At 43.7% G+C, this 22,678-nt stretch overlaps 1 protein-coding gene and 1 pseudogene across 2 annotated transcripts in view; one reads left to right on the forward strand and one right to left on the reverse strand.

The window, feature by feature from the left end:
* Gna14 (G protein subunit alpha 14) overlaps positions 1-22,678 on the forward strand; it is a 182,409-nt gene that overhangs the window by 38,300 nt on the left and 121,431 nt on the right. The gene's annotated exons all lie outside the window — the stretch shown is intronic.
* On the reverse strand, positions 3,896-5,193 carry Eif2s2-ps1 (eukaryotic translation initiation factor 2 subunit beta, pseudogene 1; annotated as a pseudogene).

Consider the following 22,678-nt stretch of genomic DNA (forward strand, 5'->3'; position numbering starts at 1 on the left):
GTTGACCTGTGGTTTGGACATAGAAGAGTTGTGCAAATGTTTTGATCAAAGCATTCCTCATGGAGTAAAGAGGAATGAAGGGGAACCCCTCAGCACTTGAGTAGGGACTTGTGATGGTTTGAATAAGAATGATCCTCAGAGGCTCATATGTTTGAATATTATTGGTGTACTGGCTGGTTTTGTGTGACACAAGCTGGAGTTATCACAGAGAAAGAAGCCTCCTTTGAGGAAATGCCTTCATGACATCTAGCTTTAGACATTTTCTTAATTAGTGATCAATGGTGAGAGGGCCCAGCCCATTGTGGGTGGTACCATCCTTATAGAACCCAGCAGGTCCTGGGTTCTATAAGAAAGCAAGCTGAGCAAGGGATGAGAAGCAAGCCAGTAAGTAACATCCCTTCATGGCCTCTGCATCAGCTCCTGTTTCTGACCTGCTGGAGTTCCAGTCCTGACTTCCTTTGGTGATGAACAGCAATGTGGAAGTGTAAGCTGAATAAACCCTTTCCTCCCCAACTTGCTTCTTGGTCATGATGTTTGTGCAGGAATAGACACTTGGCCTCTGGTTGGTGGAACTGTTTGGGAAGGATCAGGAGGTGTGACCTCACTGGAGAAGGTGTGTCACTGGGAGGAGTGAGATCTGAGGTTTCCAAAGCCCAATCCATTCCCATTTAGCTCTTCTGACTTTTTCTTGTGTCTCAAAATGTAAAATCCAGCTACGACTCCGGTGCCATGCCTGCCTGCCTACTGCATGTCTCCTACCATATGGTCTTGGTCTCTAGCCCTCTGAAACCGTAAGCCCCAAATAAATTGCTTCTCCTCTAAGTCGCTTTAGTCATGATATCTTATTACAGCAATATAAATGCACAGCTAAGACAGGGTTCTAGCAATACTGGCTCGGTAGCAAATAGATCTGAAGGTTTACATTTACAAAATTAATGGCTATTTAATTATTTTATAAAATATCTATCCCATATTGAAAATAATGTTGCATGTGGTTTACAGCGAGTATTAGGGAGTCTAGCCATTCTGTGGTTTTACGTTCAATGGCACGCTGTTGACCGTCCTTAGCTGCTCTTCTCAGTGTCCGAACCAAAGACTCAGACTAATCCTCACACTCTCCTGGCTTCCCCCAGCTGATTGGAACCTGGTCCTCTTTTCTGATAGCACAAATAGGTGTGGCTTGAGGTCTGCTTTAATGTTTAATGGATGTTAGATGTTTGCAGTCATTAGACAGAAATCTCATGCCCCACCTCTTTCCTGTTCTAATTCACACACACACAAAAGAATATAATAATTAAGAAGCAAGCAATGCTTTGAAGTAGCAGGCGTTGTCTAGTTTTTTTTTTTTTTTTCTTTTTTCTTTTTTTCGGAGCTGGGGACTGAACCCAGGGCCTTGCGCTTGCCAGGCAAGCGCTTTACCACTGAGCTAAATCCCCAACCTGCGTTGTCTAGTTTTAATATAATCAGCCTTTTTCTTGAAGAAAGTCTATAATTCATCGGTGCAGTGGTTATCTATGGGGGCTGATATGTGTGGCTCTGCAGGGCACACTTGGACAACCTTATATTTGTTGGGAATGTAACATGACCCGATGTTTGCTCTACCTTATAGAAGGTGATAAATTTGAAGAATTATCATGTAAGGCATGCAGCCCATCGGTAAGTTAGGTGGTAGTTCAAATATGTTCATAATAATTTACATAATTTCCCCCAAAGCATGCAAATGCAAGATGTAGGGTTTTGAGTAAAAACTATGAAGAATTTGAAGATGAAGCAGATGAGAATTTGAAAGAAAAAGGAAAGGGAGTTCATGTGAGCAATGATGTTTTCCTGTGGATGCAGAGGAGAAAATCCTGGGTCCATGTGGAGAGGAGAGTGCACCAAACAGATCCAGTGCTATAAACTAGCTCTCTCCTGGGGGTGCTTGAGTAACACTAAGAAGCTAGAGAAGTACCCACACAGCTACAGAAGGAGCACGTTAAATAATTACGGGATTCTCTTTCGCACAATTCATCAAACTCATTACTGTTACATTTGTACGTGGTCAGAGAACGCTAAATTGGTTTTGTGCACCTTGAAAAAAATATTTAGTCTACTGCAGAGAGAGGCTGCAAACATTGGTATGGGGGCATTTTCAGGGTCTGAAAAAGATGAGACACTGGAACCTCAGGAGGTAAAGGCTGTGAACAGGAGTCAGCTTTATGCCAGGCAGTGATCAATGCAGTGTCCCTGTGTTAAATTGGGCATGGTCATAAATGGAGCATGAGACCAAGCTCCCATCTAAACCGGGCAAGCCAGGGAAGTTGCTCCTGTGAGGGCAATGATGAATGAAGGTGATTAAGCAAGCAAAAGAACACAGGGCCTAAGGAAAGATGCTCAGAAGCTCAAAATTCTAGAACAGTGTAAGGAGGAGCCAAGTGATGCTGGGGATTAGATTTAATTGCCAGAATGTGCAGCCATGAGCCACAGGACTCACACTGGTGCAGAGATCCTTTTGTGGTCTTGGGGGGTTTTGAAGAATTGTTACTGACTATAAGACTTAAGGGGAAACTGAGATCCAATGAATGACCTCTTCCAACACTAGGCAGGTATTGGTACCCATGATTCTGGAGCTGTGGGAGGTGGATGGATGCCTCTAGGCCATGAAAAAGCAAGGGCTGGTGGGGTTGATGAAGCTGAGATCATTGATAGCTACCATCTCAGAGCTGTAGGGATAGCCTACGGTTGTTTAGAGGCAGTTTTGGGTGATGCCAGGGCTTTCCTAAACATCACCTATAATTCCAAGGTCTTTAAGGTAAGGAGGAGACTTTCCCTAGTTTGTATACAGTAAGTGCAATAGTGCTACGTGTGGGAAACTGTTGCCATGATCTAGGAGCTGCAGGGTATGGTAAAAAGTGTCCTGGGAGCTAGGAGACAGGCATAGAGAAAGTTGGAACCTTGCACCAAAAGCTTTAGATTCATGACTGTGAGCTGTGGAGATACTCCCTAGCTCTGGTGGGCAAATGGATAGAGGCTGGACTTTTCTACCTGTGATGGCTATTTATTGTAAAGCTTTATTTATTTATTGTACAGACAGGTTGTCCTCCAATCTAAAACATGCACAAACTCAAGACTTCAGATGGTGTCTTGAGGCCAGTACCAAGTCCCTTAGGCAAGATGGTGTTTGGCAGTGGTGGTGTAACAGCTTTGGTTTGGAGACTGGGGAGGCCCAGTATGAGTTTCTTCTTTGGGGAAAAGTAATTGTTCCTAGAACAACCAGCTGCCCAAACTGAATTTAAAACCAAGGAGTGTAGAATTCCCTTGCAAGAAGACTTTAGGTCCTTCTTATGTGCAATTGCTTTATGACAATTAATATTTCTCAAAATTGAAGTTTAACAGCCAACATTACTGTCATTAGGCACCAGTATGTACCAGTGGCTATAATCTTGGATTATGTAATTTGACACACTGGAAAATGGAAGGAGACGCCATTGGGAGATGACTTAGACTAAAGGAGGTCCAGATGCACCTGTTAACTCCTGGCCCAGCATTTACTTGGCCAACACATGTGGACTTGACCAAGCTAATGCTGGAAACAGATTATGGCAGCTTCTCCAGGACCGGTACTTACTCATCTCAGATCAGAACTTTTGCCTTGTTTTTCCACTCAGTTCCATTTTCTACATGACAGCCAACACTTGTTGACCAATACAATCTTGGTAGTGACTCTGTGGGAATTAGAGAAGTTTGGCTTATATCATCCTACCTTCAAAAGTCCTTTCCTGTTGTTCTTCTTCCAGAAACTTCTTTTTCTCCAGTGACCTAACAACCTAGTAAATGCATTCAAGATGTCAAGAGCAGTGGTTGTGTCAGGTCTGCTGTGCCATTACCGATGCCATTTTCAATGCTTGGAATGCTGTTTCTTTTTTTTAAAGAATTACTGTTATAATAACTTTAACTTATCTTGCATTTTACATAAGTCTATGAACGATTTTAAAAAGCACCTCCTTACTCTATCACGTTTCTCTGACAGTTGTTAAAGAAGGCAATGAGTATGGCAACAGCTTGAATATCGGTATCTTGCAAGGATTTCAGAACAATCACTTGCCAAAAAACTTGGCAGTTTCTTTCTTGTTTTTAACTCCACTCTGATGGTAACCTGTCCAGCCAAATCACCACCACATTTTGGAAAAATCAATGGTGATTAGCAAATGAGTTAGCTTTGGCACGGAGCTGTGCTCGCTTGCCTGTGACAGCCTGGAAGCCAGTTTTGATACTGGCAACAGAGCGTCGAGAATGACAAATTTCACACTGTAAGAAATAGAGTCGTGTGTCCTTTTGTAGGATTGTGTCCGGTGACCGGCATGTGTGACAAGTGATATATTCCTTGATATATCTTCTCAAGACGTTTTCTATCTGTTTCTGTTGGAATCTTTCTTTGATTACAAGTTGGTTATTACCATCCATAGAACCACTTGTACCCAATTCTGCCAGTAAAAATGCAAGGAGATGTTTGGGTTGATGATGTAATAGTTTACAGATATCTGTAAAATAGATATCTGTAAATTATTACATGGTTTTCTTGGTTCCTACTCGGACGACCTGTGGAGGTTTCATCACAAATTTCCTCTCCTCTCCAGCAACCACATCTGGATTCTTTTCTCTGATGATGTTGAACACTCGGTTCAGCAACTCCTCATATGTGTAGTCTCTTTCTGAGCCTGCCCAAGCAGGCCCAGTTTGGTTACTGAATGAAATGCCATCATCTTTTTTGCTGTCTTCATCTTCTAAAGCTTCATCTTTTCCTAGTATTTCGTCTTCATCTGGGAATTTCACATTCTTCTTTTTCTCCTTCTTACTGCCAAGCATAATGTCAAGGTCGTCCTCCGCCTTGGCGGGCTCTTGAGCATCACTTTCAATCTTAACATCTTTATAGCTTCTTCAGCTTCATCAATATCAAATATCTTTTTTTGTCTTTTTCTTCTTTTTCTTTTGATTGAAGAAGTTCAAGTCATCTAAGTCATCAGAAGCATCTTTTTTCCCACTGTCCTCTTCATCGGCTTCCACATCTTTTTCTTCAGTTGGTTCTAGCTCCACTTCTTTTGTCTCTGAGGGCTGAGTTTCTTCTATCTGGGCATCACCTTCTTCATCTAACATAAAAGGCTTCTTTTTCTTTTTGCTCATAGTAGGATCAAAAATCATCTCATCCCCAGACATGGCTGTGGTTCGAGTGGGTTCAGCAGTGGAATGCTGTTTCTTTACTGTCCCAATTCCTTGTGGAAAACTCATAATGATAGTAGTGACTACTCTGTAGGACATTTCTATGCCTTCTTACCTAACATATTTCTCTAAACTCTTGATGTGTTTGATGTGTCTGTTTTTGTGTCTCTTACACTGCTTCATAAAAATTTCCCTGCCTGTCTCCCCTGTGGACTTGCGATCAGATGTAGTGCTGCTCCTTTACGGCTTACTGCTTTATTATTTAGAAGTAAATAGGAGGGGGAGAAAAGAGAATACCTGGGAGACAGGTTTAAGTGCAGAGAGGAATGATAGGGTAGAGAAGGAGGGGGCATTAAAGATATTTGGAAAGGCCATATGGAAACCTACTATGTCACAAGACATATATGTATATATGTGCTCTGTGTGTGTGTGTGTGTGTGTGTGTGAGAGAGAGAGAGAGAGAGAGAGAGAGAGAGAGAGAGAGAGAGTGTGTGTGTGTGTGTGTGTGTAGGAATTTGGGGATATTTATTTGTATAAGTGAGTTTAATTGGTGTTATCCTTCATAGGAGATATTGCTCCTCCCAAAAGTCATGGGCTGACAAGTGAAAAGCCCAATGTCAACTGTGGCTCCACATAATTGTTGGTCAGAAGTGTCTTGAAGAACAACAAAATAATATACACTATTGCCATTGCTTCTGGATGTCCACATAGACTTGATGATACGACCCTGTCTTTGAGGATATCACACACATTGGTCATAGGAGATGGAGAAAACAAGTTGATATTGACAAAGAAGATGGAAAGCATTTTATAGGACCAGAAACTTTGATGTAGGCTAGTGAAGAAACAGTCATCAGTGGTCTTTCCTAGCTGAGAGCTCTGGCATGGCAAGATACGCCTACTGATGTAATAGTGGCACAAATGTTATGGGAGCAACCAACTGCTTTCTGATTGGATTCAAATCCTACTCTAAAACCATAGCAAAGACTGCTAGTAATGGGGAACATGGTGTCTGAACCAGACATCTTCTGTAACTAAAGCCTCAAGAGGAGGATTTGGGACATCAACCCAACCGTAAAGCCTTGAACCTACAGTTTGTCCTGCCTACAGAGTGCTCTGGGACTGGAGCTGGCAGAATTGACATCAAAGGGAGCACAGAGTTCATCTAGCAACTGATGAGAACAGACGCAGAGTCCCAGAGCCAAACGTAAGATGGAGATTGGGGGGTCTTGTGGAGGAGAGGAATCTGAGGAACCAGAGGGGTCAAGGACATACCATAAGAATATGGCCAAAGAATTAACTGACTAGGACTCATGGAGACTTGCAGAGATCAGGGAACTTATAGGAGTCTGATCTAGGTCCTCTGCATATATGGTATGGCTGAGTAGCTTGGTGTTCTTGTGGGAATCCTAACAGTGGGAGCAGGGGTCATCTCTGACTTTTTTCCCTACTTATGAGATCCTTTCCTTCAACTGGGATCACCTTATCCAGCCTTGATGTGATGCTATGTACCTGGTCTTACTGTAGCTTGTTATGCCCTTGTTAGCTGATGTCCCTGGGAGGCCTACTCTTCTCTGAGGTGAGGAGGAGGAGGAAGGTCTGAGAAGAGAAAGGGGGTGGTGAGGAGAGACTGGGGAAGAGGACGAAGGGGAAATTGTGGTTAGGATGTAATATATGAGAAAAGATTTTTTAAAGTCCATTCTACAGGTGTGTAAGCACATGTCTAGTACTAAAAATCTGGCAAAGAACCCATAGTTGGGGAACATAGGCTCCAGGGATAAATATGTTACTGTTATTTTGCTAAATTTATGTAACATCCAGCTGCCTTCTAAATTTATATCTCTCTACCTATAGATTTGTGTAGCTCTCAAACCTCATCAGATAAGTTTCCCTGTGCAATGGTTAGAGATTAACTCAAAGTAACATGTAGTCAAATCACAGAGAATAACACTGAGGCACACAGGGGACACTTATTTCACCTTGCTCAGGGATCATCACAGAAGAGGGTGTGGAAAGACTGTAAGGCAGAAGTCAGGGAGGTCTGGAGTAAGAGATCCCATGTCTTCTTAAAAGGAAGGAGGGCTGCTCTTATGAACTCACAGAACCTGTGGTGTCCTGCCTGAGACCAGTCCAAGGTCAAGCTATTCAACATTTCAACATGGACAGGCGATCGAATCTGGAGCTCCCACCCCCCAGCTGAGGAAGCAGGGATGGTTGACAGCTTCTAGGAGAAGGAGAGTCAGTTCTCTTTACAGGAATGTGTCTTAGTTAGGGTAACTATTGTTCTGAGGAAACACTATGGTGGTAGAAACTTGGTGAGGAAAGGGTTTATTCAGCTCATGCTTCCAATTCACAGTTCATCATCAAAGGAGGGCAGGACAGGAACTTGAGTAGGTCAGGGACCCACAGTAGCCATTGAAGAGTGCTGCTTGCTCTTCTTGGCTTGCTCAGTCTGCTTTCTTATAAAACCCAGGAAGCCAGCCCTGGGGTGACACCACCCAAAATGGGCTGGGCTCTCCACCATCAATCACTAGTTAAGAAAATGCCCTACTAGCTTCCCTATAGTCTAATCTTATACAGGCATTTTCTCAAGGGAGGCTCCCTCCTCTGATGACTCTAGCTATGCCAAGCTGACCTAAAACTAGCTAGTACAATATGGCCCCTAGTAAATTGACTGTGAGTGTCTCCATACCCAGGAGTTTATGGGAAGCACAGATTGGAAGTGATAGATTATTTAAAGACAAAACAACAGGACACAAAACTGTGGGCATAAGGAGGCGAGGGAGGATATAGGAGTAGTTAGGGGAAGGATTATGAGGAAAATACGATAAAAATACATTGTATGAAATTCTCCAAGAATTAATAAAATTACACTTAAATAAATAGGAGCCCAGGCAGTAAGTGAATGAATCGTTCACTGTTTTGAAAGAACTGGTCAGGGAGACTTAGTACCAACCACAAGCCTTCTCACGGACAGGAGGCACCTGTAGATGCTGCCCACTTGGCAGCAGATCAAAGCACACACAGGCAGGAGGATGGAGACCTCTCAGCTTTGTCCAGAGCCCAGCTGTGTCCTGCATTCTATTTGTGGTCAAAGCAGGAATGGCTGAGAACACAGAAGGATAGCTTATCCTAGATCGTTCGCTTCTGCCTTGAGTTTCCAGAGTAATGGAGCTCTCCATGTACACTCCAGAAAAAGGTGGTTTTCTGGATTTGAGGCACATTCATATCATATTTCTCAGAGTGTTGTTAATAGGAGGCAGATGTAGCTCAGTAATGACACTTGCTTTTCATGAGTGAGGGCTTGGGTTCAAGCACTTAAAGTAAGGAACAAAGGAAAGAAAGGAAGGAAAGAGAGAGGGAAGGAGGGAGGGAGAGAAGAAGAGAGGGACGGGGTTGAAAGGGTGACTGATTAAAAATTATCTGGGTACTGTGGAGAACCCAACATCAACTCTGAGGGCTACGATTAGATTGGGGAGATATGTGTCTATCCTGATAAAAATCTTCCTTAGCATTCAGAAACCATCACAGACTCATGACTCTGTCTTTACAGGTGCAGTGCGAGTCGGATCTAAACTAAGGAAAAAGCTTTATCTGAAATGCCCCCTCTTCCCTAAGTATGGGAAAACAAGGACTGCTCAATGGGGTGTGTACTCAGAGTGGACCCAGCCCATGTTCACCCTCCTAAATCCTAATGGGGTTCTTTGCTTAGACCTACAAAACAGTGCCAAATGGGTATGGAACAGCTAAATAGGCTAGGTAATGTCAGCCATGACTTAGTATCAACAGAGGTTTCCGTGTCTTGAATTGAAACATTTTGAATAGTAAAGTTTATTAGAGATAGCGAGAATTTTTTCAGGTGATCTTATTCCAGCAAGAAGAGAACCAGAGACGGAAGAGCAGGCAAGGTGAGTATTTTAAAATTAGGTAAAGAGGTCATCAGGACATGGGCTTGGCAGTCAGCACCTACATGGTAGTTCACAACCATTTGTAACTCTAGTTCCGGGGGATCTGACGTCTTTTTCTGGCCTCATGGGCACCAGGCACATAGTAGCACACATACTTACAAGCTAACCAGTCATACACATGAAATTTAAAAAATCCATATTTTTCTAAAACAGGGTTAGAGAAAGAATCTAGAAAGAGAAGTCGTTCATAGGTTTCTTAGTATGACCAAGCTTCCTGCTGCTGGTTTTGCATATATCATAAAGTTGTATCCTTAGAGTTATGCGTCTTCCATTCAAGGCTGCTGAGTTACAGCCATTTCTGCTAAATTTGTGCTGTCAGTTCTCCAGAGCCGCCGTGCTCTGAGACTAATGCAGTATCCACAGAGAGGAAACAGATTGGTCCTCAGAGTAGTTGCGGTGGGTGGAATCCTGTGAAATTCTGTTCATCAGGAGCAAGACACTAAGGACCAACACACCCACCAGGACTGAAGTTCAAGAACTGAACTAAGATCATGAGAGCTGAGGGCAGCCTTATCTCATTTCTGGTCCCTTCCCCTGAGATTAGCTCAGGAAGTGTGCCATGCCCCAGCATGCACTTCATCCACAGTGTATCTTGCCACCAGAAGCACTTGGCCTAGGATTCTGGGGGAGGAGACCTATAAGAGAGCAGTGTTGTATAATGGAAGGAAGCCTTTACGATTTCTTACTTAGGTCTCTATTCTAATCTTGGCAAAGTAGCCCAAACCCAGCTAGATGTTTTCACTTGGATAAAATTACCATCACCCTCCTTTGGGGGGGGGGGAACTTCATAATCATAATCATCTTTAAAGTACAGCTTCATTTCAGTCTTCAGAAAAATCATATTCCTCTATTAACCTCAGCACTTATGTTTATATTTGGTGCAATGAATGACACTGGTTTAGTGACACTGGCGTTGACGAGCTGACACGTAGCTGGCTTGCAGAGAGGAGCATGTCAAAAGCAGTAGGACACAGAATCCTGTTGCATTTTATGTCCAAAACCATGTGTGGTGCCGGGCATTTTTATATTTTTATATTTGGTATACTTGGCAGGGTATTCACGGACTGGAGGCATGCTGGGAGGAGAGCAGCTTCCTCCCTGGGGTGGGAGGGAGCCGGGGTGGGTATTTTCCATGTTCTCTGTTCTGGCAGATAAACATAGCTCCATGCTTAGACAATATTCTAATGGACTCACATCTCAGTTTAAAAAAATGGACAGAGCAACGAAGAGACATAACCATTAACAGCTCCCAGTGTCTCTTCCCTAGTTCTCTTGTCCAAATGGCTGCAGTAAAATTCATTTCCTGTTTCTGCCAGGGCCCAGACTTATGCTATCACATTCACATGCCTGTGACTGATAGTTTGGGCTTCATGAGATCAGCAGACAGCAAGAGGGGAATGAGAATAGCTGTGTTTTATTATCAAGCCATCAGTATTTAACTTTGGGAACAACGGTCCGGAAGGGTGTGGCCTGATGGTTTGGATATGGACAGAAGACTTGAGCCAGAATCCCACTACCAGTGCATACTTGTAAGACCTCAAGGTCAGGGAAGTTAAATAGCCACTGGTCTCATCTTCTGCAAGGTGCGTGTCTTGTGATTGTTTGGCACAGATCACATGGAGTGCCTGGAGGAGTAGTTGTCATTGTTAAACTGAAAAAGAGCAGGGAGCAAGCGCTGGAAGTGTTTGTAATGGATTCATCCTCTCTGCCCACAGTTACTGCAGCCCATTTGGAGTCCAGAAGAGTAATTCATTTAGGCCTTCATTTATCCAGCATTCCCCAAGCATCAGCTGTGGACTGCTAGGCCGTGTCACATGGTATTAGTAATGCAAATATAAAGATGCTCCAACAGTAGGATGAGGCTGGGTACCCAGCAACACAATGATGCAAAGCCTGGTAGGAATTGCTGTGGCGGTCTGCAGGTAGGTGGAGGGTTTCCTGCAAGAGATGAAGTTTGAGCTGGACACTGAAGGATAGTGGGAGTCTTGGGGAATGGTATTCAGGCAGATCAAGGCCTCAGGGGAGGCTTAATTTACAAATCCATTCCCATACATGAAGTGATGGTCACTTCTTTTTCTGTTCTGAAAAGTTCACATTCTTACAAAGCACAGACATATCTCTGCTTTTCAAAGAGAGGATTCTTTGCAGAAAACTCAGACTGAACACTGCCCTCCCAAGCACATAGTGAAGACATTATCCCTTCATACCCTGCATCATATCCCAACAGGGGGCTTCTTACAGCTCATGCGCCTTTGTCCGCTTCACCTCTTGTAGATATCAATCAAACAAATAAGTTTCCAAATTGAGAAACTGGAGTGGGGTGGGTCGTTCCTTTAACACAGCTGGCTAGCCATAAGCTGTATCAGTCATCCCAAGTTCTTCTGAGCCTGAAAGAAATTTCAGATTTGAAACACACGCTCACGCACGCACGCACGCACGCACGCACCATATACTTGTAGTTTATTTAGTCTGTGCAATTACATGGTCTTAACCTCTCACTAACCACATCCCACTTCCTGTGCTACAGAGAACTTTGTTGAGGTCTTCGATGTAGAGGGTTCTTTCCATTCTGAGATGTTTGGCAAAAAAAGAAATGGTTCCAAATACCTTCTCCTCCTCCTTCTTCCTCCTACATCTTTTTCCTCCTCTTTCTTTTCCTCCTCTCCCATCTCCTTCCCTTGCCAAAATTTTGCCTAAGTGACTCTGCCTGGCCCTAAGTTATTGATCTTCCTTTTTCAGCCATCCAAGTGCTGGGGTTACAAGAGTGACCACCATGCCAGCCTACAAAGTTCTTTCTAAATGGTGACTAGCTGTACAATATCAGGCCTCTTCTTCTTTATCCAGCCTTCTTATGAGCACCCTGGATAGCAGGAATGAAGACATTTGTCACAACTTTTTAAGATGGTGAGCACATTGTCCACAGATTGCGTAGTTGAAAGGAGACATAGAGAGCAGAGTGGCTGTGGATCTTTGCCTGAGACAATCCTGGTCCTGATCCGGGTGTGAGAGGGTAGCTAGACACCTACTACTCAGACCCCAGAAGGCTTTCCATCCATGTCAGCCTCCAAAGGTCAGGTGTATTGACTGAGTGTGGTAGATCAGCCTATAACCCAGTTCTCAGGAGGCACAGGCAAGAAGACTGCGTGCTGAAGATGACCATGCCCTACGAAATGAGACATTGTCTCAGAAACAGACAAGAGTGAATCAGGCACTTGTTCTTGAGATACAGTTGGACCTCTGTGATGTCCACTCTCTATAAGGCTCAGGGACAGTGCAGAAGAGGGATGGAAAGAGTGTGAGAGCTGGGAGATAAGAAGACCACCTTCTGGGCTTGATTCAACCATTCTGATCATGAACTCAGTGCAACTAAAGTCAATGTAGGTACACAGTGATCCAGAAAAGGGGGGGGGGGCTGGCCATAAACCAGGGATGGCGGGACTCGAGAGACCCTGCCCTCCTCCCACAAGAACTAGTGGCTGCCAATAAATTCTGGGAAATAGGGAGACATCAATTGTGTAACAACTGGTGAGCCCAACAGGATCCAATGGAGAGTTTCAAACTTATGATTATATAGATGGTCTGGGTTTATACTCATTGAGTCTCAAAACAAAGTAAAACAAAACAAAACACATGAATATGAAAAAATAACTTGTAGAAAAAGAGGTTGTTGGTAGTGGGTGCATGGGGGAAAACAAAAGAGGACATGGGGTAAGGATGCATTGAGCAGATGTATGAAAACAAATTTAATTTGGAAAAGTATTAATCAAATGGTTGTTTGTATCTGATGCTAAGCAAAGCATAGGCCTACTATGGGTTCTGGGTCAAGGGACTGGTACTTGATATGGGATAACACAGGAAGAATATATAATCTTGTGTAGCAATCAATGTAGTGTTTGGCGATAAAAGAGGAGAAGAAAAATATAAAGTAAATGAATAAATCAAGTATCAGTGAAGGCTTGAGGACCAGAAAGACGCAGGGCAGAAATTACCACCCTTCAGTGGGCCAAGGAGGTATTCTAAGAAGAAAGTCAGGCTAGTGTGGTCTATGTGGAATTAAAATGACCCAAATAAAGCTGGACAAGGCTTATCTTCCCTTTAAATAAGTGATCACTGCTTGAATTGCCACCTAGGACAGTGCTTCCAAGAGGTCAGACATCATAGTTCATGAGGGTTTAGAAAATCAAGGCTCAGAAAAAAATCATAATCTTTGTAGCTAATGAAAGTGAACTAATATTTCATAAAGCATGCTTGGGTCCCATGGAACTGGAGGTATAGATGGTTATGAAGGACCGTGTGGGTGTTGGACACTGAACCCAGACCTTCTACAAGAGAAGCAAGTGTTCTTTGTCACTGAGCCATCTTTCCATCCCATTGACTCATTTATTCATCCATGACCTCCAACTTAAACGTTAGGATTTGGAGTCAAGATTCCTCTGGCTGAGAAAGGAATGTGTTGAACACGACACAAGTCGCTCGAGTGGATCAGATGTAGCTTGCAGATCGAGAGGGGATGTGTAGGGGAGGGGCATTGAACAGAGTTCCTCTGAGAAGCATTCTCAGTGGAACTACTGTGTCAGACAGGAGGCTTTGAGATTAACTCGTGAGAATGGGGAGCCGAGGAAGGTTTTTGAGCAAGAGAGTGGATTCTCTGTGGAATGATCATCTGTATCTTCTAACCCTTTTGTAATAGCAGAAAGAGATGGTTACCTATGCTTCTCATGCACTGCCTGAAACAAACATACATAACCTCTACCACCTCAGACAGTTGTATGTCATGTAATTATCTTCATGTGGGAAAAGAAAGGCTGGGAACTCCCCACAGGTAATTCCATTTAGAGGAGGAGCCTTGGTTTAAATCCAGGGACATTTCATTCTAAACCTTTAACTCTTCTGGTGTAGTAGGATAAGGGGTGGGGAATGGGGGAGGGAGAGAGAGAAAGCAGGATGAGACCAATAGATTGATTTTATTTTTTTCCATAAACTTTTGTCCTATAATTTCAGAATGGACAACCACAGATTTGAGAGCATGGATAAACATTCCATTCACTAAGAGCCCTGGGTGTCAGTGTGAGGGAGTAGATGACTGTGACAATGTTGAGTGGTGCAAATCATCTTGGAAGCAATTATGAGATGATTTCCAAGTGCAGCATTTCAGTGCAACATCTACCTTCCTGGAAGATTCTTTTAAGGTTGTCTCCTTTCTCTGTTCCTAGAGAAGAATGGAATCTTGTGTTGCAAAACCATGTTTAGACCCTAGCTACATTCCTGGGTGACAGCACCTTGCAATGAATAAAAATATACTCAATGTGTAGAGTATGTCATCGTTGTCATCATCGTCTTCATCATCATCATCATCACCATCAGCATCTTGGCTTTTTGAGACATTTTCTCTGTGCAGCTCTGGCTATCCTAGAACTTGCTTTGTAAACCAGGCTGGCATCCAACTCAGAGATCTGTCTGTCTCTGCTTCCCAAGTGCTGCAATAAAAGGAATGACCATGCCTGACTAGTATGCCATTCTTATTAGGATATTCGTCTTATGGTTTTCCAATCAGAATAGTGAATAGGGTAGCCTAATGCGCACTTCAACTCTCTGAAAATGGGCCCCTGTGGGATATTTGTATCGATGAGTAATAATGTCATTTAATACATTTAGATGTGTGTAGCCTAGGAGCTGTTTGTTTGACTCATGAATTAATGGTCCTTTCAGATGGTTTCCTTTTGGGGATAGAGAGACGGCTTATCAGTCAAGAATTCTTGTTGCTCTTGAAGAGGACAAAGTTCAGTTCCTAGTATCTACATAACAGCTCACAGTGCCTATACGTCCATCTCCAGAGGGTCCGACAACTGACTCTGGCTTCCCAAGGCACCTGCATGCACATGCATAGACACACATTTACATAAATAAAAGGCACATTTACATAAATAAGGGGCCGAAGGGGTGGCTCAGCAGCTAAGGGCACTGGCTACTTTTCCAGAGGACACAGGTTTGATTCCTGTCACACACATGGTGGCTCAGAACTGTCTATAATTCAAGTCTTAGGGGATCTGATGCCATGGGTACCACATGCAGGGGTTTCACAGACATACTAGCAGGCAAAACACCCCCACACATAAAAATAATTAATTTTGAAAATTAAAAAATGATTACTTCCTTCACTGTGTGTCCTAGACTGTATCTGCCCTTCATTCTGTAGCAGACACTGGTTCTCGTGGCTGGGGACCTGTGAGCCTTGTGGGAAGAAAGGAAAGACTGAGACCTCAAGCCTGATGTGGGAAATGTAGGGCATTTGAGGATGGTTTTGGGGCACTTGGAAAACGGGGGTAGGGGAGGGGCGATGGTCAACCTTTGTTCTGCTGCATTTGTGAGTCTCACCCGTGCTCCCTAAACAAAACAGACACGTCAGATTCCTCTGATGCAAAGGCTATGACTAGAAACCATTTTACAGAGAGAGAGATAGCTAAGTGGACGAGCTGGAAGGGTTGGGAGTGGCGGAGCATTTGCTGGGTTTCTAAGTGGCTTTGTACCACTTTTCCCGACCTTTGAGAGGAGCAGAGACATTGCTTTTCCTCCCATTTAATGTTTCCTGGTTACACAAGACAAAGTCTGCGGAGCAGCATTTTAGAAAAGGAACTTCTTGGCAATAACTCTGGGTGCTCATAATTAAAATCCGGTATGAGCTGAACCAGGAACAGCCTACTTGTGCAGGTAACCCCAGCCCTCAGCCTTGCTTTGGGTCACGTACAGTTTACTCTGTGTATACTGACTAAAGATCATAACCTGAGGGGAGAGGAAAAAGGCAATATGTAGCTACCTTCAATGCCTCTCCACCCTGGGCAAGCAAACAGCCCCCTCCCATTTCAACAAACACGTACCAATAAAGGCAGGGCTGCCACAGATCAGGCTTCTGAGAATGGAATACAACTGATGGCTGAACTCTAAGACCAGACACTGAGCAAAGAATATTCTTCGCTCTTCCAGGAACCCCTACATACTAATAAAATACCTCTCTGTGCTTTACATAAATAAAAGTTCTAGGTCAAAGTCAGATTAATTGGTGGCACTAACTCTTTAGCAGACAATTTAATGGTCTTTCCCTTAAGAGGCCCAGGAAGGAGGTAGCCTAGCCTGCCCAGCTGCTTTCTGAGACTGATATCTATTTGCTCACCAGACCAGTGAAAAATCAATGCCAGGTCTTGGTAAATTGATCCTGAAAGTTAGTGAATCATATATCTCTGTGAGACATCCGAGAGTTCTACCATTCAAGCTTGATTTAAAAAAATAGAACAGGGAGTCTCTGGGTGCTACTGTCTAAAAACAAACCCATCTAAGTTGTTCAGGCACTTGCCCCCTCTTTCTCTTCCTCTTCCTCCTTTTCATCTTTTTGGTTTTGTTTTCCTTTTGTTTTGAGACAATCATGTTAGCTCAATTTAAAATCCTCTCTCCTCAGCCATCTCTGCCTTGCTAGGATTATAGATGTGTGCCGCCATATCTGGAGTCTTGGCTCTTCTTAATGATGCTATCATAGAAGCTCTTATGGGTGGAGGGAGGAGGCGAGATTCTCCAGCTCCTTTGTTTTGGGGGTGACTATAACTATCTAGGGTGATACAGAACTCTCTCTCTCTCTCTCTCTCTCTCTCTCTCTCTCTCTCTCTCTCTCTCTCTCTCTCCCTCCCTCCCTTCCTCCGTCCCTCCCTCTCTCTTCCTCTCCCACTAGAGACTCTTTATGCCTCTCCTCCATTGGCTGCCCTGTTTCCAGAGGAATAATTTTACTATATGAAACCCTCATGGCTTCCCTCAGTCACTCTCCTGAGTTAGAAAACACCACATCTGACTTGCAGCTTGAATGCTCACCATTTCATTCAGAGTGACTCTGAAAGCTGTGGTCACCTGTGCCCCAAGATCAAGCCAGTCAGCATTCCAGCAAATATGGGGAAGCAAGTGAGGCCTTTCCCCTAACTGAGGTGCTATTGGTAGTTACTGGGTAGAGGGGTATAGCCACTGTTAGGATCCAACAAATAATCTCACACCCACGAGCGTGTAAGCAACCTCAATTAAACTCAGTGGGGTTTTTATTTTTTTTAAAAAAATACATATTGGAAAGAAAGAGTCCAAAGAGTGAGATAGAATAAGAGTGGAGAAAGGGGCAGGGGCTGAGTATAATCATAACCCATCACATACACATAGGAATTGCCAAAGAATGAATTTTAAAAAATTAAAATCATGGGGAAGCCTATGACCCGGCATAGTGGTAATAAAGAATAGTGTTGAAAATGTCATGGTGATCAGCCAGTCCCTGACTAACTGAAGCGAGGGAAGAAGATAATTGGAGGGGAGTAGGAAGGGACGGACAGGAATGACCTTCTGAAGATGACCACATTTGAATCCCCGAAACTTGATGTCTTGGTCCATTTTCTGTTTCTGTACCAAAGCACCCCAAGGGCAGGCAACTATAAAGAGTAGAGTCCATTGGCTTGTGTTTGGAGTTTGGGTCGCCCAAGAACAAGCATAGTTCTCATGAATGCTCAGACCTGGTGAGGGCTTTTGAGATGGACAGGCAAGCTAGTCTCTTGTTCTTGCAAAGCTGTAAGTGCCCCGATAGCATCTCAGCTAGAGGTAAGGGCTGCATGCTCCCCACATCTTTGCTGGAAAGTTGACTGGCTTGACCACAGCTTTCAGAATTCATTCTGAATGAAACACTGAACATGCACGCTGTGAGGGTAACTGAGGAAAGCCACAGGAGTTTTAACCTAGTCTATCCTTAATTACTTCCCCCAAACTGTGCACCTCCAAATTCCATTAACATAGATAATAGATATTTGGTTGTTAAGTTTCCATCACATGAGCTGTTGGGGACACACTGAAATCATAGGACAGGTCTTTGTTACTCCACATGGCAAGAGGGCCATAGCAGCAGGGGTGAGACTGTAGACTGTGGGAGTGTATCTGATTTAATTAGAGTTGAAGTTCTCACAAGGGCCCAATGTGGGGGGTGGTAAGGAAGGGGTGAGTCAGAGAAGGAGTTCCGATAGCAGAAGTCTACATTAGGACCAGAGATCTGAGTATAAGACTGACTTGGAAATTAATACAGGGAGAGGCCAGAGGCACAGAACACCAGTGGCTCTAGAGATGGAAAAGGAAGGGAATGGCTGCCTCCCTGGGGCCCGAGAAATAACACATCCCGGCCAGTCTTTGCTTTCGGGACTTTTGAGCTCGGAACTGTGAGAGAGTAAATGTGGAAGCAAAATGCACAGAACAAAGTCACCCACTTAAAGCTACAGTTCAATGGCATCTAGTGTCTTCGCTGTGTCGTGTGATCATGACTCGAGCTGGTTCAAGGCAGGTCCATTGCTTCAGAAAGAAACTCCATGGTTTGTGCAGTAGCTTCCTGGTTTCCAAGGTAATCAGCCCGGGCTGTCTCCATGGACTCACATCTTTGGTGTAAGTGGACTAGTATACTCTAAGGCCTTTTGTGCCTAGTGTGGTGGTTAAGGGTTAGTTCATATTGTAACATAGGCTAGGATCTCATCCTTTTTACAGATGAAAAACATTCTACTGTAGGAGAACATGATTTATTCATCTGCTGATAATACATTTTTTGTTATTTCTGTGTCGGCTATTATATATGGAACTGCCATAAACATCTAGGTAGGGGTTTGAGTACCTGCTTCTGATGATTTGAGGTCTGAGCTTGGGAGCAGAAGTGCTGCTCCCAAAGGTTATAGGATGCCTTTTTTGAGGCAACTCCAAACTGTTTTCCATAGTAGCCAACCTACTTTGCATCCCACGGGTGTTATACAAAGAGTCAAATTTCTCTACACCAACACTCGGCTTTCTGGGGTTTTGTTGTTGCCGATTTTTCAACAGAAAGATTTATTTATCATGCTGCAAGGGGCAGTAGGCAGGGCAGTGACAAGAACACCGCTGGTAATTGATTTTTTTCCGTCTAGACAATTGTGTATCTATCCTAGTATCTGTGAAATGGTGCCTCTTGGGCTTTCTTTGCATTCTCCTGATGATTAAGGTTGAACACCTTTTGGCCATTATTTATCTCCTTTGAAGAAATGTTTCAGATGATTTTTCTTGTTGTTGCCGAGTCTCTAAAGTTCTTCATGTATTTCCAACGCAACGCCTTCGGTTTGTGTTGTCACAGGCCACTGAGTTTGTGGTGATCTGTAAAGCTCCAATAGAAAACTAATGTTGGGGAATTATGGGATTTACTGAAACGTGAAGATGTTCTGGGATGCTGGGGAGCAGACTTTGTGTGCCTCCTTCAGCATAATTGTGTGTCTTCAGTTTGTCTCTGACTCCTGGCCTGTAGTTTGAGAGTAGTAGACTGGCTGGTACTCCATGTTTAAACAGGAGGTCTGAAGAAAGTCAATTGCTTTAAGCTGTAGTCTAAGACTGCGTGTGAAAGACACAGAGATGCACGTAGTACAAGAAAATGCTTTACAGCGAGTGAGCAACAGGGATGCCCTACAGGCACACAAAGAAGTTGATGTATGAATTTATCAATACCATGTCCAACAATCTTCCATTCAAGAAATAAAGCTGGAAGTGTCAATAAAAAGGCAGGTAGGTTTACTGGACAAACCCAGGTTGTATCAACAGAGGCACCCCATTTGAGAGAATACTGACAACCCTATTCTGCCCTGCACTGAGCACACCATGTGTAGGACAAACTATTCTATTTTCTGTTCTCTATCTTGAGAATATGGGTAAAGTAGACTAGGTCCAGAGGTGAGAAGCCAGGAGGCCAGAGTCACATTATTAGAGTAAGTGGCAATTACCAGGGACTCAGAAGGGTAGTGTGAAGTCAAGCTATAGGGAAAGTCATGGCCAGCAAGGGACAGTTAGCCACACAGCTTTACATTGGCGCCTGCTCTATTGGTCAATGTTATGGCTTAAATCCAAATCCAAAAATACCATTCAGAGGCTCATGGCTAATTTAAGAACTTTCTTGTCAGCCGATGTTATTTTTTTCATTGTGTGTGTGCATGTGTGTGTGTGTGTGTGTGTGTGTGTGTGTGTGTGTGTGTGTGTGTGCGTGTCTATGCCATGGTGCATTTGTGGGGGTAGAGGACAATTTATAGGAGTCAGTTCTTTCCTTTTACCATATGGGTCCTGGGGATCAAACCCACGCTATCAGTCAGGGTGGCAAGTGCTTTACCCACTGAGTTGCCCTCGATCCAGCTGATGGGTTTTGGAGAGGTGATGGGTCATGATGACAACAGATGAATCATTAAGAAAATCCTAGGAGTTGAGGTCTGGTTGGAAGATGTAGGTCAGTGTGGTACATCTTTGAAGGGTGCATCTTGTCCCTAGAAACTTCCTCTCTCCTTTTCCCCTCTCCCCTTCCCATCATGGTGAGCAGCTGTGCTCCCTCCACTGGACCCTCTACACTGATGCTCCTAGACTCCCCATCCCAAAAAAAGGGAGCCAGCCGAGCCTAGACAGAGATGACATGGAAGGTAAACTCCCATCCTTTAAGTCATTTGTGTGAGTATTTTGTCACAGCAGCCAGAGTCTGACATGGTGAGGGATCCTTTTGTTCTGGTATGAAGCTAAAGATGCTCTGGCCAGCAGATTTCCTTCCTACAAAGATGGGGAACTTCTGCTCTGTTTACTTCTACCATGCCTGCAGCTTGTCAAAATTATCAGTTTAAAATGACCATTATGAAAAAGGTGTATTTGGGGATCCTATATTCTGGTCACACCAGCCACATCTGAGTTCTTATGTTTAGTCTCTGTAAGATGTCCTCTGTGGCCCTCACAGGGGTTGGGACTTGGGGTTTTGGCTTTTCTACTAACACATCAGCTACAACATGATGTGAATGGTGGGAGAAGAGGGGGTCACAGGATAGAGGAAGAGGTGACTTGTGGGGGATTGATCAAAGGTTGCTAGAAGGTTCTCTAATGCAAGTAAAGCCCTCATGGCAGGATGAAGCAGTTATCTGAACTTTGATTCTGTTCCCGTTAATAAAATGATGTTCGTGTAATCACTCCCAAAGTAGGAATTATTTCTCTAAAGAAATATGTGTATTCTGTAGTTTTCTGGTGAAATATACCATCAAAGTCATCATTAAAGGACAAAGTCCATTTGACAAATAAAATCTACATTTTGGGTTTATAGGCCAAATTTAGCTGGCAGGTGTTTTTTGGTCTTGTTTTTTTTTTTTAAGATTTATTTATTTTTATCTGTATGTGCTTGCATGTATGCACGTGTACCATGTATATGCCTGGTGCTTGTGGAGGTCAAAAGAGGGACTGAACACCTGGAAATGGAGTAACAGACAGTTGTGAGTTACTGTGTAGGTGCTGGACGTTGAACCCAAGTTCTCTGCAAGAACGAGTGTTTGTAACCTCTGAGTCATGGTCTCTCTGGTCCCCAAATGCCACACTCTCTCCACTTTTTTAGGAAAAAAGATCTAGTTTTTAAATTATTATTATTTATGATGTGTATGAGTAACCATGGAGACCAATAGGAGGTGTCTCCTGCAGCTGAAGTTATGAACCTCCTGAAGTTCTGGGAGCTGAACTCTTGTTTGCTCCAAGAGCAGTGAACGCTCTTAACCATAGAGCTCTCTCCAACCACTAATGCCAGTAGGAAATTTGGAGAGGAGCTAATGAGGGTCTCCTCAGAACCCCACAGACACTAGACACAGTGGTTAAGCAGTTCAACGTCTGTCCATAGGGACCCTCACAGAAAGGACGAGTGTGGTCAGACTCAAAATTTCTTTTTGTTTTGTTTTTAATCTCTACCCATTCAACTAACAATATGCAATATAAAACGACGAAAGTCACAAATGGAAGTTTACAGAAATTTCATAAGCTTAGAGTAATTTATTTTGGCATCTGGACTGAGGGGAGTCCAAAGTTGGGTTTGTGTTGCCTGCTGACCTTGGCTGTAACCTGAGCTCGCTTTCCTTCGCTGACTGCCCCTCCTGTCCTAACCTAATCTAGTTGGTAAGCCTTGCCTCTATTTTCTGAGCAAATTCACAAAACAAAGGTGTGCTGTCTCTTCAGGCAGTCGGGGATTTAAGCCAATTAGAGATGGGGAGAGATGGGGTGAGGCTCGTAAGCGTTTCCCAGCTCCCTAAGTGCCGCCTGGCGATTTCTGAGCATCCGTTCATGTGCAGTTTGTGCAAACAAGTTTCAGGTGCTAGTGCTGGAAGAAACCCCAGGGTATTCTAAGTCCGCATACTTGGCAGAGCTGTGAGAGCCCAGGCCTGGCAGTTACTGGTGTTTCCACTACCACAGCCAATGGCTTTTTAATGTACTTGATTAATTTTTTTAATGTGTATGAGTGCTTGCCTGCAAGCCCAAGGAAGTCCTAAGAGGGTGTTGGATTCCCTGGGAACTAGAGTTACGCACAGCTGTGAACTACCAAGTGGGTGCTGGGAACCAAACCCAGGTCATGTGCAAGAGCAGCTAGTGCTCGGAATCACTGAGCATCTTTCCAGCTCCGTGCCAGTGGCTTCTGAGTACGTCCTGGAAATTGCTCAGAGCCTGAG

Source organism: Rattus norvegicus, chromosome 1, assembly GCF_036323735.1.
Source record: "Rattus norvegicus strain BN/NHsdMcwi chromosome 1, GRCr8, whole genome shotgun sequence".
NCBI lineage: Eukaryota > Metazoa > Chordata > Mammalia > Rodentia > Muridae > Rattus > Rattus norvegicus.